At 44.3% G+C, this 20,074-nt stretch overlaps 1 protein-coding gene across 3 annotated transcripts in view; it reads left to right on the forward strand.

Moving 5' to 3' along the window:
- Positions 1 to 901: 901 nt before the first annotated feature.
- The window catches only part of card11 (caspase recruitment domain family member 11), a 224,257-nt gene continuing 205,084 nt past the window's right edge, over positions 902 to 20,074 (forward strand). For all 3 annotated transcript variants that reach the window (XM_033041134.1, XM_033041137.1, XM_033041135.1), the window contains exon 1: positions 902 to 1,370. The gene's annotated coding sequence lies outside the window, so the exon portion shown is untranslated. The remainder of the gene's footprint in view (positions 1,371 to 20,074) is intronic.

The raw sequence follows: 20,074 nt of genomic DNA on the forward strand, positions 1-20,074 counted from the left end.
AGACAGGAGAGACTGCAGATAGAAATATAGAAACATAGAAAATAGGTGCAGGAGTAGGCCATTCGGCCCTTCGAGCCTGCACCGCCATTCAATATGATCATGGCTGATCATCCAACTCAGTATCCCGTACCTGCCTTCTCTCCATACCCCTGATCCCCTTAGCCACAAGGGCCACATCTAACTCCCTCTTAAATATAGCCAATGAACTGGCCTCAACTATCTTCTGTGGCAGAGAGTTCCAGAGATTCACCACTCTCTGTGTGAAAAATGTTTTTCTCATCTTGGTCCTAAAGGATTTCCCCTCTATCCTTAAGCTGTGACCCCTTGTCCTGGACTTCCCCAACATCGGGAACAATCTTCCTGCATTTAGCCTGTCCAACCCCTTAAGAATTTTGTAGGTTTCTATAAGATCCCCTCTCAATCTCCTAAATTCTAGCGAGTACTAGCTGAGTCTATCCAGTCTTTCTTCATATGAAAGTCCTGACATCCCAGGGACATCAGGGACACCAGGGACATCCCTGACGTACCTGGTGAACCTTCTCTGCATTCCCTAGCATTAATGTCCTTCCTCAGATTAGGAGACCAAAACTGTACGCAATACTCCAGGTGTGGTCTCACCAAGACCCTGTACAACTGCAGTAGAACCTCCCTGCTCCTATACTCAATGCTGGAATCTAAGATAAAACACAAACTGTTGGAGGAACTCACCACATCAGACAGGATCTGTGGAGGTAAATGGACAGTTGGCGTTTGGGGTTGAGACACCTTCCACTGGATTGTCCATTCACCACCACAGGTGCTGCCCCACCTACTGAGTTTCCTCAGCAATTTGCTATGTTTGACACCGCCCAGCCTAGTCAGACTTCTCACCCTTCCTCCAACCAAGCCCAGACAACTCCCTGAATTGGCCAAGGGCGACAGACTGAAACTATCCCATCTCGTCCGAGAGAAGGACTTGTGGCCAAACTGGAAAGGCTGGAGTGCAGCAGCCACGAGGAGAACACTCATATTCGGATTTACCAGCCACGTATGAAGTTCTGATGTGGAGTACAACCTGCTTTTGTTGTTCAGAAGCCCCCCCCCGCGGCTCTCTAAACGGAGATTCTCAGCTTGCACTTATTCCTCTCTATTTTAATGTGTGTCAATGCGGTTTTATAATTCTCCGCCCACACACTTGACAGCAACGTTGGAGCAAAGTGGGGTTTCATTTCGTCAAAAGTTAAACGCCCCAACCCCACTGGCCTAAACAAAAATATCACTCGGCTCAAAGCAGAGCTGGTTCCTTTACTGGCCGAGACCGGGACAAGTATGGAGTTGTAAACCACGGAACAGCTGAACTGCGGAGAAATCAGTGGACAGGAGCCAGAAAGGTGAGTCCACAATCCTCATGCAATGTTTGACTCTCAGGAGGTTGCTGGTATTGTCTAAGTGGAACTCGTGTTGTTCGTCAGAGGCGGTGGGAGTTTTCTTTACAGACCCTGAGGAACTTCACCGCACCAGAAGTGAACGTGTCTGCCTTCCCCCGAACCCGCACACAAATCTTAGCGACGAATTTGTTTTTCCGAGTTGTGCACTTCATCTTGGCTGCCTTTTACAGTTCAACATGTAACATATTCGTCCAGTGAGAGCAAGGCAAAGGACAGGGTTAGTCTATCTCTTTACCAGTGGGTCACCCGTGCAGAATAGTTACAAATACTAATTGGTTTGAAAAATAAGATTTTTTTTTTTCTGATTGAATCCTGGTGGTGAATTCAATTTGCATAGAAGTTTCAAGCGCGCTTTAATCGGCATCTCTGCTACATGTTTCTTACAAATACATAAATAGGTTAGGTTTGGGTCCAAAAATACCTTTAGAACACTAAAATCTTGAGAATCAGCTGATATTTTTAGAACAATGTCAATCATAACTGCACTCTGTCGTTGACTAATAGAGATGAACTGTGAGTTGGATAAGTTTGTCTTATTGAACTGTTTGTCGTCCCAAGTGTGATATAATTCTCTGTAGCAATGCTAAGAAATGACTGTGCCGCATCTATTCTCGATGAACTTTTATGACGTTTGTGAAATGAATTTACCAACTGTAAATATGATTTGTACTACATTGCCCGAGTAGGCGAATCGAGGACCAGAGGTCGTAGGTTTAAGGTGAAGGGGAAAAGATTTAAGAGGAATCTGAGGGGAAACTTTTTCACACAAAGGGTGGTGGGTGCATGAAACAAGCTGCCAGAGGAGGTAGTTGAGGCAGGGACTATCCCAACATTTAAGAACCCGTTAGACAGGTACATGGATAGGACAGGTTTGGAGGGATATGGACCAAACACGGGCACGTGGGACTAGTGTAGCTGGGACATGTTGGGTGGTGTGGGCAAGTTGGGCCGAAGGGCCTGTTTCCACACGGGATCACTCTGCATTAATAGGTCCTTTTAAAACTGCGATATCTCGGGAGAACTGCATTAACAATAAAATAAAATATTTGAACTGTCATCGCCCCTTTCACAACCTCTGAATGTCCCATAGAGATTTACAACCAATTAAGTACTATTGTGGCCTAGTCAATTTTGTAATTCGGGATACACAACAGCTGATTTGTGGCCACTCAGCTATCTAATGCAGTAATAATTAGATAGCTGCCTTTTTTAGTGATGCTGATTGAGGGACAAATTTGCACCATAGATGAACCTCCTTGTTCTTCAAAGTAGTGCCATTAGTTTCAGAACCGCTTGCCAGAACACATTGAGCTTTGTTTTTACTTTCTTAAAGATGACAGCTTCTTTGGAATCGTACAGGAACATTAGTTCAGTTTAACACAGCGGGACAGGCAGCATCTCTGGATGCCCTTCTTCAGATGCCCAACGTCACCCATTCCTTCTATCCAGAGATGCTGCCTGTCCTGCTGAGTTACTCCAGCATTTTGTGTAAATCTTCAGTGTAAACCAGCATCCGCAGTTCCTTCCCACACATTAGTTTAGTTTATTGTTACGTGTATCGAGGTAGAGTGAAATTACTCGTTGCTTGTTACATTACTTGTTTGTACCAAAATCTTGGGTTCAGGGAAGAGTACTCCTCGGTCATCCGCCGCTGATGTAAATTTAGATTTGAACAGTGGATTCCTTCGGTGCTTGCAAACGTGTGTTGGCTTTTAGCGGAGAGTTACCTTTCATTGCATGCTTTGCTTTGACCGTGAATATTTTCCATGCCCACTCCTCAAGTGCCGAGTTGTCAGGATGTAATTGAGTTTCAGGCTTTCCTCAGTATATCTTCCAAGTAATAGCTGGTAATATGAGGATTAGCAGAGTATTTGATTGATTGAAAAATACAGCATGGAAGCAGGCATTTTGGCCAATTGATTTCACGCCGACCATTGATCACCCGTTCACACAAGTTCTATGTTATTCCCACTTTTCCAGTACTCTGGAGACTTTGCCCACTAAGCTTGTGCCAGTTTCAACTAACCTATTCTTGTGAGTGGACATGAGCAGCCATGAGTCAGAAGGATCAGTGTAAGGTTATTTCCGTTTTTTTAATTAATTGTATATACTTTAATAGAGTCACAAAGCACAGAAACAGGCCCTTCTGCCCAACTCGTCCATGTTGACCAAGATGCCGCATTTGCCCGCATTTCCCCCATATCCCTCTAAACATTTCCTATCCATATAGTTGTTCAAATGTTCAAGAAGGAACTGCAGATGCTGGAAAATCGAAGGTAGACAAAATTGCTTGAGAAACTCAGCGGGTGCGGCAGCATCTATGGAGCGAAGGAAATAGGCAACGTTTTGGGAACCCTTCTTCAGTCTGAAGAAAAGTTTTGGCCTGAAACGTTGCCTATTTCCTTCGCTCCATAGATGCTGCCGCACCAGCTGAGTTTCTCCAGCAATTTTGTCTACTTGTTCAAATGTCTTTTAAATGCTTTTTTAAATCTTGGTTTTTTTAAATCCTGACTCAACTCTCTCTCAAGGCAGCTCGTTCCATATACCGAGCACCTTTTCAATGAAAAAGTTATCACTCAGGTTCTTATTAAAATTGCCCCTCTCACCTTAAACCTATGTCCTCTGCTTCTTGATTTTCCCGAACTCTGGGTAAAAGACTCTGTGCATTCACCCTATCTATTCCCCTCGTGATTTTATACATCTCTATAACATCGCCCCATCAGGCTCCTGGGCATCAAGGAATAAAGTCCTAGGCTCTCCCTATTGCTCAGGCCCTAGAGTCCTGGCAACATCCTCGTAAAATCTTCTCTGCACTCTTTCCGTCTTAATATTGTATGTTTAAAGTATTTCCAGAACTTTCATTTTTGAATTGATCACCGGTGATTTTTGAAAATTTCTGGATGCTGGTGACATTCAGTAATTTCTACAGATTGCTGTAGATTGTTGTAAACTGGCAAACTGGATAGTCACTCATGTGATTGAATAGCGAGATAAAATATGACTAAACATTGAAGCTATATGAATCATGTTAGCGTTTTGAGCTCCTGGATTATAAAACTGTGCAGAAACAAAACATTCATCATCGATTGAGCCAGTTTCCATTGTGACAAAGACGAGAGGAAGTGGGGCCAAAGTATTGTAGATTGATCAGAATAGTGCCTGGATTTCAAGATTTCCATTACAAGAACCATCTTAAGATGTAGATATCATATAAGATGTATATGAAAGTTATCCTTGTTAATTCAGACCTCCTAGGTCTGTGTTACACATTTCAGTTCTGCGGCAGATTAAATTTTAATTTCAGTAACATTGTCCATTCTGATAAACTACCCCAATGTCCTATATTGCTCAATATCTTGTTAACTGATAGCATCACCGAGAGACTATAATAATAATAATAAGACTCCTCTATCAGCACAAACTAGGATTATAATCTTTATAAAGCAAAGAAATATGAGGTTGATGCTTTCAACATCTCATAAGGTAGAGAGAGAGAGAAAAACGAGTTCTGTGGATGAGGAAGTCCAGCAACCACATGGTGGCACATGGTGCAGGGTAGATCTGCTGCCTCACATCTCCAGTGGCCCAGGTTCAATCCTGACCTCCAGCGCTGTCTGTGTGGAGTTTGCACTTTTTTTCCCTTGTGACTGCGTCAGCTTTTTCAAGACACTGCTGTTTTTTTGCCAGAGACCAGTCGGCTAGGGGTTAATGAGCTACTCTGAACTGTCTTTAGTGTGTGGAGTCAGGAAAGAGTTGATTGGAATGCAGGGAGAATACAATGAGGCTGTAAACTGATGCTCACAACCAGTGTGGACTCAGCAGACTGAAGCTCCTGTTTCAATAATAGTCAACAAAATTCAAATACTTGTTATTGCAAAGGAAGATAGAAAATTGGAATTATTTTCTGCAAATGACAATTAACGCTTGGTCAATCGTTAGTTTTTAACAATTAACTATTGTTTAGTGACAGCACAGTGATGCAGTTGGTAGAGCTGCTGCCTTACAGCACCAGACACCTGGGTTCAATCCTGACTTCGGGTGCTATCAGTGGGGAGTTTGCATGTTCTCCCTGTGACCGTGTGGGTTTTCTCCGGGTGCTCTGGTTTCCTCCTACATCCTAAAGACGTGGGTTTGTAGGTTAATTGGCCTCTATAAATTCCCCCGGTATGTAGATAGTGGATGAGAAAGTGGGATAACCTAGAACTAGTGCAAACGGGTGATCATTGGTCAGCGGGACTCGATGGGCCGAAGGGCCTGTTTCCATGCTGTGGCTTACAATCACTCAAAATCTGAAATCAAAAGTTTTTTGTGAAACCACATTTCTGAAGGGATCTGGGGAAAAGAGAGATGTGTGACAAGTGAGTGGATGTCATAGTTTGGTGATAGACACAAAAAGCTGGAGTAACTCAGCAGGTCAGACAGCAGCATCTCTGGAGAAAAGGAATAGGTGACGTTTCGGGTCGAGACTCTTCATCAGACTGAGAATCGGGGGAGACGGAAACGAGGTTCCTATTTTGGAGGCTTCACCGCCAATTTCCATCCTGCACTCAGATTCACTTGGACCATCTCCAACACCTCCCTCCCCTTTCTTGATCTCACCATCTCTATCACAGGAGATAGACTATCGACTGAGTTCTATTATAAACCTACTGACTCGCACAACTATAAAGCTAATTTCCCTTTCTCCTGACTCTCAGTCTGAAGAATGGTCTCAACCCGAAACGTCACATAGTCCTTTTCTACAGACATGCTGTCTGACTCGCTGAGTTACTCCAGAATTTTACGTCTATCTTCGGTTTAAACCAGCATCTACATTTCTTTCCTACTCATAGATTGGTGGAGCAAGTTCATGTAAGTGTAAATAACAAATCCTGTTCCTATGTTTCTACTTGTCAAGTATGGCTGAATGAAAGTGCTCCGTTTATGAAAATAAGAGTATGCGTATGTACCTGGAAAGGAACAGCTTGGTGTGTTAAAAGAGAAAAAAGAAGGGTACTGAAATAGGACACCAAGTGCTGGAGTAAATTAGCCGGTCAGGCAGTATCTCTGGAGAATATGGATAGGTGACGTTTTGGGTTGGGACCCTTTGGCTCACCGAGTCCACAGCCACCATCGATCACCCGTTCACACTAGTTCAAGAGAGAGTCAAGAGCTTTATTGCCATGTGTCCCGAAATGGAATTACGAAACACAGATATGTATCCCATATGTATCATCCACTCCCAACACACTTGGGGCAATTTACAGAAGCCATTTACCTGCAAATCCCTACACGTCTTTGGAATGTGGGAAGAAACTGGAGCACCCAGAGAAAACCCACGCAGTCAGAGGAAGAACGTCCAAACTCTGCACAGACGGTACGCTAGCAAGGATCGAACCTGGGTCTCTGGCGCTGTGAGGCTGCACCTCTACCGATGTGCCACTGTGTCACCCTCATTTAGTGGGGTCTGGATAGAGGACTTCACATGAGTTTACCTAATTAGGTAATTAATGGCTTGCACTTGTGGGTAGATTGTGCTTTTTGTTATCAAGAGAAGTACAAATGTCACAATAGTAATGGAGACATCTTTTGTTTTCCAACTAATGTGCTACTAATTTTTATTCAGTATGAATACGAGCAATCTATTCCATTTTGGAGTTTTGTCAGGTAAGAGGTGTCCCTGTCACTGCATTTTCAGAAGCAGAGATTAGATAGATCTTTTCCTTTAGGATATTTAATGAGTAGGGTTGGAACTATGGTATGGTAAGCTTATGAAGTGTCAGGCATGCCCTCAGGGGACCAATTGTTCTTTCTTTATACTTTCCTCTTGAAGGGCAACCCATTACTCCTTTTCTCCAGTCCTTGAGTGTTCTGCATAACAAGCAGTATGAACATGGACCATGCAATCCACTTCTCGGTTTTCCTGTATCCAAACTGCAACAGAATCAACCCACTAGAAATAGCTTCTCGGCTCATGATTTCTGTTGCCAGCACTTTGAAGGGGCTATCTCAAAATGTTTTCCCCCATATATAACCCTGCAATTATCTTTGTTGTGTTACAAATGGAGGTGTTTTGATGACCAATGGGTTCCAAATCGTAACAAATCTCACGGGCACAAGCTGCTGTCTCACAGCGCCAGAGACTCGGGTTTGCTCCTGACCTCGGGTGGTGTCTGTGTGGAGTTTGCATGTTCTCCCTGTGATGCGTGGGTTTCCTCCAGGGGCTCCGCTTTCCTCTCACGTGCCAAAGACTTGCGGGTTTGCAGGTTGTTTGGCCTTCTGTAAATTGCCCCTAGTGTGGAGCCAGTGTGTAAAACTAGTGTGAGTGGGTGATCAATCATCAGCATGAACTCTGTGGACCAAAGGGCCTATTTCGATGCTGTATCTCCAAGTTTGCAGATGACACAAAGCTGGGTGGCAGTGTGAGCCGCGAGGTGGATGCTATGAGGCGGCAGGGTGACTTGGATAGGTTGGGTGGGAGGGCAGATGCGTGGCAGATGCAGTATAATGTGGATAAATGCCCTACTGCAGTTGTACAGGACCCTGGTGGGACCGCACCTGGAGTATCCTGCGCACCTGGAGTATCCTGTAATTTGAGGAAGGACATTCTTGTTATTGAGTGCAGCATAGGTTCACCAGGTTAATTCCCGGGATGACGGGACTGACATATGAAAGAATGGATCGACTGGGCATTTATTCACTGGAATTTAGAGGAATGAGTGGAGATCTTATAGAAACATATAACATTCTTAAAGGATTGGACAGGCTAGATGCAGGAAAAATGTTCGCAATGTTGGGGGAGTCCAGAACCAGGGGTCACAGTTTAACAATAAGGGGTAGGCCATTTAGGACTGAGATGAGGAAAACCTTTTCACCCAGATAGTTGTGAATCTGTGGAATTCTCTGCCACAGAAGGCCAATTCACTGGATGTATTCAAGAGAGAGTTAGATAGAGCTCTGAGGGCTGACACAATCAAGGGATCTGGGGAGAAAGCAGGAACAGGGTACTGATTCTGGATGATCAGCCATGATCATATTGAATCGCGGTGCTGGCTTGAAGGGCCTACTTCTGCATCTATCTTCTATGTTTCTACATTTCTATGTTTCTATCTCTAAACTACACAAGCCATTTGTTATAAATTTGTTTTTCTTATGACTGACCATTTTACCAGGGGAAATACGATCTTATTTGCTATCTTAAAATCCTCTGATTTTCCTGGTCTGTAAAATCTCTGCTGAAATTAGTCATTAGAAAATATTGTGTTTGGATAATTAGATATGAGCATGTTGAAAGAATCTGCAGAGTTTTGTACTTGTTCTGAGTACAAAACTTCTAACTCTGTTCTTAAAGGTTAATTGGTTTCTTGAAAGTGTGCACAGGACAGAAACAGTATTTCCAATCTTGGGAGTGACAAGTTGTATAAACAGAATCTGTTCACTTCCACAAAATAGGTAGTGAGGGAAGGGACAAATGACGTATTTTGCAATAGATCGTTAACCATGTCATTTTTAAACTGTAGCGTTGTAGTTTTACTTAATTTTCCTGCCAGGATCTGTCTCCTACGGAGTTTCCTGTGACAAAGTTATTGAGTAAAATATCGCAGTGGAGTCTGAAGAAGGGTTTCGGCCCGAAACGTCGCCTATTTCCTTCGCTCCATAGATGCTGCTGCACCCGCTGAGTTTCCCCAGCAATTTTGTGTACCTTTGAGTAAAATATCCTTGTCTGTATTCTTCTACTTCTTATCTACCTGCCTTTGCAGGTACTATCGCAATGTACAGGTTCTATCGAGACATTTAAGAAACATTTAGACAGGTATATAGATAGATATCTATCCATGCACTGTATGCTTGTATTTATACTTATGCATTTCAAATATGTATGTCATGTTTTATACTTTGGCAATATAACAATGTTTTTTTATCATGCCAATAAAGTTTTTAAATTGAAATTGAATTGATAGAAGATAGAGACAAAATGCTGGAGTAACTCAGCGGGACAGGCAGCATCTCTGGAGAGAAGGAATGGGTGACGTTTCGGATCGAGACCCTTCTTCAGTATGAAGACGTATACTCCAGCATTTTGTGTCTATCTTCAGTTTAAACCAGCATCTCCAGTTCCTTCCTACACAGGTATATAGATAGGACTGGTTTAGAGGGATATGGGTTAAATGCAGGCAGGTGGGATAATGCAGATGGGACAGGTTGGTCCGTGTGGGCAGGTTTGGCCGAAGGGCCTGTTTCCATGCAGTATAATCATGACTACATGATCAAAGGAGGGTAATTTACCTCGGATGGTTAAAAATGTTAGGTATTGGAAAACGACAAGGAATATTTCTAAGTGATAATGCTGACCTAAATGTGCTAGCCACTGGGAAACAGATAGGATCATATCTCATGCTAGTTTCCCATTTACTTCCCTCTGGTTCATGTCTTATCTGGAAGAGAGACGCCATTAACAATTCCCACTGTATCCTGCGGTGCACTTTCTGATATTTTCCGATTGCTATGTCGTCAGAGTTGATTGTGTTCAAGTCTCTGGTGTGGAAAGTTGAACACAATCAAGTTGAACCCACTGGCTTCTACCTCAGTGGACAGGGTGTGAATCCTGACCAAAGTATAATCTAAGGCAGTCTGCAGTTTATCAGTTGGTGACATATATATTTTTTATTTTTATTACTTTATTTATAGAGCACTGTAAAAACAACCACAGTTGCAACAAAGTGCTGTACATGACTAATCATGGACAAGAAATTATTACATAACAATAAAAACATTAAACGAAAGAGTAAAAACAATAAAATTAAAAACATTAAAAAACAAAAAGAAACAAGTAACTCAGCAAGTCAGGCAGTATCTCTGGCAAAAATGGTTGGATGACGCTTTGGGTTGGGACCCTTCGATGAGACAATGTGTTTTTATTGGTGTGATCTTTACCTGACGCAAGCTTATGAATCCAGCAGAAAACTAAATAGCCTTGACACTAATCATGTAAATTAGATACGAGTGCATGATTCCATGGTGTTTGGTCACTGGAGATTCTGGTGTGGTGGTGAGTCTTGTAAAAACAAGCTTATCCCAAGCTTAATCTTAGTATTTCACAGTCATTTCTTCTTGATTTATTGTGACGGGAATTGTGTGTTGTGGGCCTCAGAAGCAAGATGCATCACAACCACTGATGCCACCTGACTACTGCTGTTGGCAAATTACAAATTGGATTAAAATAATAGACAATAGGTGAAGGAGGAGGCCATTTGGCCCTTCGAGCCAGCACCGCCATTCAATTTGATTATGGCAGATCATCCCCAATCAGTACCCCGTTCCTGCCTTCTCCTCATATCCCCTGACTCCGCTATTTTTAAGAGCCCTATCTAGCTCTCTCATGAAAGCATCCAGAGAACCTGCTTCCACTGCCCTCTGAGGCAGAGAATTCCACACTAGCCACTCTCTGTGAGAAAAAGTGTTTCCTCGTCTCCATTCTAAATTGCTTACTCCTTATTCTTATATCCTTATAATGACGGTTATCAAGAAATGATTTCAGAACATCAAACAGTACAGCACAGGAACAGGCAACATTGGCCTACAATGTCTGTGCCGAGCATGATGCCAGGGTTTGTTAGTTTCCGCTGCCCACACGTGTTCCACATCCCTCTATTCTCCTTTATTAGACAACAAATAATTTATCTCAGAATCACATTTCATTGAGAGACGCTTTAAAAGGAAAGGAATGCAAAAATCACTAATAAAATATATCTTCAGAGACTTTGCCCTGACCAAAATCAAAACTGGCCTAGATTTCTGATCACATTTTTTTTCAGGTTTGTGTAATTTAAATATGACGGTGACCCTTTCTGTGTCACTTTGGGAATTCAACCAAGCACTTCCCAGAATGGTCCACTCTTGAGTGACTGCCTCACTTCCCACCATCAGTCACGCATAGGGTAGCATCACTCATTGTGCAATGCTCCTTCATCATTATTGTGGAAGCAATTTGTCCAAGTTGCCCTGGGTACTCTCAGTTGCCCCATTGCTGAATTGGACCCCCTTTAAAATAGGCCTCATTCATCCCCCTAAGCCTCCTGATCTCGTGCTGACTCCCAAACCCCTGGGTCAAATCATGGCCCTTGTATCAGTAACCCTTTACCATCTACCTAATTGCCAACCCAGTGTCTTTTCCCAAGCCCAACATGTAGTCACTGTAGGTAGATAAAAGTGCTGGAGAATCTCAGCGCGTGCAGCAGCATATGTGGAGCGAAGGAAATAAGCAACGTTTCGGGCCGAAAACCCTTCTTCAGACTGATGTCCACAGACAGAAGGTCTTTGTCTACCTTCGATTTTCCAGCATCTGCAGTTCCTTCTTAAACACTGTAGTCACTGCAGAACTTGCTTATCTCACCCTTTATCTGCACCCTAATCCATGTGATCCATCAGGCAGCCTCCACTCCCAACCGTAATCTTAGTCTGAAGAAGGGTCTCGACCCGAAACCTCACCCTCCAGAGATGCTGCCCGTCTCGCTGAATTACTTCAGCATTTTATGTCTATCTTAATCTTATTGAATTTGATTATTTGAGTTGGAAGGCACCAGAAGAGTTCTTGTAACTGAGGTTAAGGGAATCGTAGAAGGATGTTGAGTTTTGCGAAATATGGCTCAAGTTCACATTTATTGTCACATGCACCAAGTGGTACAGTGAGATTTGAGTTGCCATACAGCCATACAAATAAAAAGAACACAACACATGAGAGAGCTTAACATAAACATCCACCACAGCGGAATCAACGTTTCCCACTGTGATGGAAGGCAATAACGTTCAGTCATCTTCCTCTGTAAACAACTTGATACAAGCTGGTGATCAATGGGAAGTTTCACAACTGAAACTAGTTAATGTTTGTTCGGCAAAGATCTTAATTACATAACAGAAAGACTTGAAGGGATGAAAGCTACACTTGTTGTGGAGCTCATTATGAATGATGGTTCCACCAGAGGCAGTTATATTGTATTAATTAGCAATTTTCAAGAAGGGTGGAATTGCCATCGAGGGGGATAATGACACTGGTCACTCTCCATAGTCACATTGCAGGTGTAATTGGGAAGACAATGGAATTGCTGTAGCAGACCATAGTGCAACCAGTCAGGATAACTGCTACAGTACAGACTCTCCTGACTTGCGTAAGGCTTGCGTCCCGTGGATTCTTGCGTAAGTCGCATGTTACGCAAGTCAGAAACGGAGGTGCTACTGTGCACGAGTAAAGTTACTATTTGATGCGGAGGCCATGTGGGCATCAGTGGGCATAAAGAATCGCTTATGTAAGTGTGAGTTTAAGCAAGTTGCCTATTATGCAAGTCTGGGAGTTTCTGTATATGGAAGTTGAGTAGAATATTCAGTGACATGCAGAATCTCTTTAAACTTTTGAGAAAGTAGAGGCACTGGCACGCCTGCTTTGTGATTAGTTCATAAGTTATAGGAGCAGAATTAGGTCATTCGGCCCATCGTCTACTTTGCCATTCAATCATGGCTAATCTATCTTTCCCTCTCAATCCCATTCTCCTGCCTTCTTCCCATAACCCCTGACACCATTACATCTCTGTGCTGGGCCCAAGACAGGTCATTGAGATGTTAAGGCCCAGGAATTTGGAGCTACCCGCTGCTGACCCAAAAATGAAAACTGGTACGTGGTTTCCTGATTTCCCCTTTCTGAGGTCGACGATTAGTTCTTTGCAGTTGAGCTTGAGGTTGTTGTGATACCACTCCATCATCTGCTTTCTCTGTCTTACACACTGACCCAAGACCACTCGTGATTTGACCAACCGTGGTGTTGCCATCGGTGAATTTATAAATGCAATTGGGGCTGTGCATCATCTCACAGTCATGTGTGTGAAGAGAGTAGAGTAGGGGCAGCCTTGTCGTGCACCTTCGATGGTCAATGTGGAGGAGATGTTCTCACCGATCCTCACTGATTGAGGTCAGCCGATGAGGAAGACAAGACAATAGGTGCAGGATTCGGCCCATCGAGCCAGCACCGCCATTCAATGTGATCATGGCTGATCATCCACAATCAGTACCCCGTTCCTGCCTTCTCCCCATATCCCCTGACTCTGCTATCTTTAAGAGCCCTATCTAGCTCTCTCTTGAAAGTATCCAGAGAACCGGCCTCCACCGCCCTCTGAAGCAGAGAATTCCACAGACTCAGAACTCTCTGTGTGAAAAAGTGTTTCCTCATCTCTGTTCTAAATGGCTTGCCTGTTATTCTTAAACTGTGGCCCCTGGTTCTGGACTCCCCCAACATCGGGAACATGTTTCCTGCCTCTAGTGTACCCAAACTGCAAATTGCAAAGGGAGATACAGAGGCCAGGGCATTGGAGCTTCGTGATGAAGTTTTGAAAGGATGATAAAGTTGAACACTGAGCTGCAGTTAATGAACAGCAGCCTGATGTAAGTGTTCCTGTTGTCTAGATCAGTGGTTCTCAACCTTTTTTCAGTGATGTACCCCCTGTGAAATATTTTTTCAGCCAAGTACCCCCTAACCAGCGCAAAAATTAAAATCTCACGTACCCCCTGGAGTGCCTTCACGTACCCCCAGGGGTACGCGTACCCCCATTTGAGAACCACTGGTCTAGATGATCCAGAGCAGAGTGGAGCACCAGTGAGATAGCATCTGCTGTGGACCTGTGGTAGTGATAGGCAAACTGTAGCAGACCCAGGCCATTTGTGTGGTAGGAGTTGAGTCACGCCATCACACCAACCTCTCAAAGGACTTCATTACGGTTGTTGTAAGTGCTACCAAATGATACTCATTGAGGCCGGACATCATGTTCCTCTTGGTACAAAAGATACAAAAGTATAAAAGATGCCCCTATGCAGGAGGAAGGAACCAGTGCCCCTGTCCCACTTAGGAAACCTGAACGGAAACCTCTGGAGACTTTGCGCCCCACCCAAGGTTTCCGTGCAGTTCCCGGAGGTTGCAGGTGGTTGCCGGAGGTTGCAGGTAGGGAGACTGACAAAATCCTCCAGGAACCGCACGGAAACCTTGGGTGGGGCACAAAGTCTCCAGAGGTTTCCGTTCAGGTTTCCTGAGTGGGACAGGGGCAAAAGGTTGAAGATGTCCTTAAATATCCAGCCAAATGGTCTGCACATGTCTAGACACATGTATATGTGGAGAATGGAGGGGTATAGATCACGTTAAGGCAGATGTGATCAGGTTATCTTAGCATCGTAGGTACACAAAAATGCTGGAGAAACTCAGCGGGTGCAGCAGCATCTATGCATCTTAGCATCGTGTTTGGCACAGACATTGTGGACAAAAGAACCTGTTCCTGTGCTCTACCGTAGTATGTTTAGACTGTAAGAATTTGTACAGGAATGTAAAAGGGAAAAGATTAGCAAGGGCCAGTGTAAGCCCTGACCATCAGATGGGAGAATTTATAATTAACCATAAGGAAATGGCAGAGGAAGTAACCTGTGATTCTGTTTATCGTCATGGGGCAAGGCAGCAAGAAATATTCATGAACCAAGGGTCCAGCAAGAATGAGGAACTAAATGAAATAACTATTCATAAAGAAAGTTTTAGAGAAGTTGAGGAGACTAAAATCTAATGATTCACATTGCAGTGTTTTGAAAGAGGTGGCTTTTGAGATTGTGAACAATTTTGGGCCCTATATCTAAGGAAGGATGTGCTGGCTTTGGAGATGGTCCAGAGGAGGTTTACAAGAATGATCACAGGAATGAGTAGGTTAACCTATGATGAGCGTTTGTTGGCACTGGGCCTGTACTCGCTGGAGTTTTGAAGAATGAGGGGGGAACAAGTGGAAACATACAGAATAGTGAAAGGCTTGGATAGGGTGGATGAGAGAGGATGTTTCCACTAGTGGGAGAGTCTAGGACCAGACGCCTTAACCTCAGAATTAAAGGACGTTCTTTTAGGGAGGAGATGAGGAGAAATGTCTGTAGCCAGAGGGTGGTGAATCTGTGGAATTCTTTGCCACAGAAGGCTGTGGAGGCCAATTCAGTGGATATTTTTAAGACCGAGATAAATTCTTGATTAGTACAGGTATCACAGTTTATGGGGAGAAGGCAAGAGAATGGGGTTAGGAGGGAGAGATAGATCAGCCATGATTGAATTCGACTTGATGGGCCGAAAGGCCTAATTCTACTCCTATCACTTATTGAATTGAATTGAATCCCTTTATTGTCATTCAGACCTTATGGTCTGAACGAAATTTCATGCCTGCAGTCATACATACATCATACAATAATAAACAACAGTAAACACAAATTAACGTCCACCACAGTGTATCCACCAAGCACCTCCTCACTGTGGTGGAGGCAAAAAATCTTAGGGTTACTGTCTCTTCCCTCCTCTTCTCCCTCTGCGCTGAGGCGATTCCCCACCAGGCAATGGCACAACAGTCCCGTGGCTCACCGAACCCCGCAACGGGCCGGCTCAAACACCGCGGCCCGGGGGTGGTCGAAGCTGCCGCCCTCCAGTCCAGCATACGCAGCCGCTGGCCCGCGGCTGAACCCAGGACTCAGGTCACCGCCGCCAGAACGCCGTCCCAGCCACCGGAGCACCGTTCCAGCCCCGAGCCGGATCGCCCTCACGTGAGTGCCGTTCCTCCCTCGAGCTGGGCCACTCTGACGGGAGTGCCGTTCCACCCTCGGGCTGGGCCACTCACCTTGTGACCTTGTGAGACTGTGAACAACATCTTCCATAATTATATCGATCCTGGAGTTTTTCCTGGGACTTGGAAACATACATAGAAACTAGGTGCAGGAGTAGGCCATTCGGCCCTCCGAGCCTGCACCGCCATTCAATATGATCATGGCTGATCATCCAAATCAGTATCCTGTACCTGCCTTCTCTCCATACCCCCTGATCCCTTTAGCCACAAGGGCCACATCTAACTCCCTCTTAAATATAGCCAATGAACTGGCCTCAACTACCTTGCTGTAGGCTGTAAACGTGACCCCTCTACTTGAGAAATGAAGAAAAGAGAAAGCAGGGACCCGCTGAGCAATTAATCTAACATCTGCAGTAGAGAGAATATTGGAATCTGTAATGAAAGATGCAATAATACAAAGTCTTGTTTGATGCCACATGTGGAACTAAAAGTACGAAGGTACTACTTCTCCTTTAATTACAATTTATTTAATTGGTTGAAAACAATAGTTGATAAAACAGTCTGAAGAAGAGTTTCGACCCGAAATGTTGCCTATTTCCTTTGCTCCATAGATGCTGCCTCACCCGCTGAGTTTCTCCAGCATTTTTGTTTACCTTCGATAAAACACTTGGTCTTTTATCTCATCCCGTCCCACCTTCCATGAACCCAAGCGAGTCCTTTCAGCTGATTCCTATATACAACCTCCAATCCAATATATTTTCAGTGATTACAACATGGACTCCTTGTTGAAAGATCGAATGCAAATGACTGGCTGATTGCTTTGTGGAACAGAATGCGTAGAAAAGAACTGCAGGCGCTGGTTTTAATCGAGGGTAGACACAAAATGCTGGAGTAACTCAGCGGGAGAAGGAATGGGTGACTTTTTGGGTCGAGCCCCTTCTTCAGACTGATGACGGGAGTGGGCGGGACAGAGATAGAATGTAGTCGGAGACAGTAATACAGGTGGGAGAACTGGGAAGGGGGAGGGGATGGAGAGAGAGGGAAAGCAAGGGCTATTTGATGTTAGAGAAGTCAATGTTGATACCACTGGGGTGTATGCTACCGAAGCGAATTATGAAGTGCTGTTCCTCCAATTTGTGCTGGGCCTCACTCTGACAATGGAGGAGGCCCAGGACGAAAAGGTCAGATTGGGAATGGGAAGGGGAGTTGAAGTGCTGAGCAACCGGGAGATCAGGTAGGTTAAGGCGGACTGAGCGGAATTGTTCAGCGAAACGATCGCCGAGGTTATGGGCAGAAGGCAGGAGAATGGGGTTGAGAATGAGAGATCGATTAGCCATGATTGAATGGTGCAGTAGACTTGATGGGCCGAATGGCCTAATTCTGCTCTATCACATGATCAAATAGTAATTTGAACTACACTAAGTACATATGTTCTTTATTGCACCACTGCTGGTTACTAGCGATATATCCTGTATCTACTGTGGAATTCAGGGAGATGGAGACAATGTGTGTTTAGATCACTATGCAGGAGTTGTTACATTGCTGTGACATGTTTACTTGCTGATGCAACTCCTCACATTTGTAATAATGTCTGTAAATTTCAATTCTCTATTTCATTCCAATTTTTACATCCGTGATGTTCTTCACGAAGCCCTCGGCAGTTCTGCCTCCATCCATGCAAGCTGCAACCTGGATGGCAGAGTGGGAGGGAGAAATGCTCATCAGTTAAATGTACGAGACTTGTTCTGTTGTCTGTGCCACTTTGGGCCTCGTGTACATTAGCATTTAGTTGTTTCTGCAATTCTTGGCTGGTTTGAAGTGTTGAATAGCTGCAATGAAAAAAATGACAAAGGTAGGGTGTGTTGTGGAGAGAGAGGTGCATGTTTACTCCATCTGCAGCTTGCAAAAACAAAGGAGTGTGGTTTGCAGGGGACTGAGGCTGTGAGAAGAAGGATTAAAGGCCTGTCCCACTTGGCAATTTTATTCGGCGACTGCCGGCAGCATTGACTGATGTATCAGGTCACCGGAATATTTGCGGCGTGGTGACGTATGACGCGCGGTGTTTTTTCAGGTATCGCAACATTTTTTTTGTTTAGCGGCTGGATTTTTTGAAATGTTCAAAATCTTTTGGCAACACTGATATGACGCCGGCAGTCGCCGAAAAAATTGCCGTGGGATAAATCGCCTTTATGTACTTGGATACATTTGCTGTAAACTGTAAACTGCCGCTGTAAACTGCCTTTTCAACTGCCTAGATCGACACAAGATGCTGGAGTAACTCAGCGGGACAGGCAGTATCTCAAGATAGGAATGGGTGACGTTTCACGTTTCATCACCCATTCTTTCTCTCCAGAGATGCTGTCTGTCCCGCTGAGTTACTGCAGCATTTTGTCTTTCTTCGGTTTAAACCAGCAGCTGCAGTTCCTCCCTATACTTTTCAACTGCTTGTTGCATTCTAAACGAATATATGATGAAATGCTAAATTGTGGTCCGATTTGTTACTGCAGGTAGAATTAAACTATCGGCGCACATTGTCTTACAGCAGGAAAACAGGCCCTTCTGCCCATCTCATCTATGATCACCAACATGAACCATCTAAGTTAGTCCCATTCTGCGCATGTTTGGTCCATATTCCTCTCAACTTTTCCTATCCAAGTATCTCCAAGTATCTTTTAAATGCTGCTACCTTAATTGTCTCAATTACAAATTCTGGCAGCTTGTTCCATATACCCACCAAAAAGTTGACCATCAGGTTCCTATTAAATCTTTACCCTCTCACCTTAAACCCGGTTTCTCCAGTTTTGTGATTCCACTACTCTAGATACAAATCTGTGTAATTACTCTCCTTCTTATGGATTTTATACACCTGTAAGATCACCCCTCAGGCTCCTACACTCCAAGGAATACAAGTCCTAGCCTTATAGCCTCACAGTTCAGGCCTTCAAGTCATAGGGTGATGCAGTGTGGAAACAGGCCCTTCGGCCCAACTTGCCCACACCAGCCAAAAATGTCCCAGCTACTAGTCCCACCTGCCTGTTTTTGGTCCATATCCCTCCAAACCTGTCCTATTCATGTCTAACTGTTTCTTAAACGATGGAATAGTCCCAGCCTCAAACGACCTAATCTGGTAGCTTGTCCCATACACCCACCACCCTCTGTGTGAAAAAGTTACCCCTCTGATTCCTCTCAAATCTTTTCCCCTTCACCTTGAACCTACTGTATGTCCTCTGGTCCTCGATTCCCCTACTCTGGGCAAAAGACTCTGTGCATCTACCCAATCTATTCCTCTCATGATTTTGTACACCTCTATAAGATCACCCCTCATCCTCCTACGCTCCATGGAATAGAGTCCCAGCCTGCTCAACCTCTCCCTATAGCTCACACCCTCTAGTCCTGGCAACATCCTCGTAAATCTTTTTTGAACCCTTTCAAGTTTGACAATATCTTTCCTATAACATGGTGCCCAGAACTGAACACAATGTTCTAAATATGGTTTCACCAATGTCTTGTACAACTGCAACATGACCTCTGAACTTCAATACTCAATCCTCTGACTGATGAAGGCCAAAGTGCCAAAAGCTTTTTTGACCACCTTATCTACCCGCGACTCAACCTTCAAAGGTTCAAAGGTTGATTTATTGTCACATACACCTAGATGTAGTGAAATTCTTTTTGCCAATGCAGCACATAAAAAAGAATACAAACATAACAATAATAAATAGCTTTAACATAAAAACATCCCCCCACAATGGTTCCCATTATGGGGGAAGACACAAAGTCCAGTCCCATCCCCAATGTCCACCCATAGTCGGGCCTATTGAGGCCTCCACAGTTGCCTCTACGGAGGCCCGATGTTCCAGGCCGTCCTCGCCGGGTGATGATGTTCCGGCGTCGGGAGAGTCTTCTCAGCGGCATGGGAACCCTGGAACGGCCGCCTCCCTACTCGAGACCGTGGCTTCCGGAGCCGACAAGGCCGCGCCGAATGGAGCTCAACTGGCGATCTCGTCGAGAGATCCCAGGCTCCCGATGGAAAGTTCAGCGCCGCAACCCGCA

This window comes from Amblyraja radiata, chromosome 22, assembly GCF_010909765.2.
Source record: "Amblyraja radiata isolate CabotCenter1 chromosome 22, sAmbRad1.1.pri, whole genome shotgun sequence".
NCBI lineage: Eukaryota > Metazoa > Chordata > Chondrichthyes > Rajiformes > Rajidae > Amblyraja > Amblyraja radiata.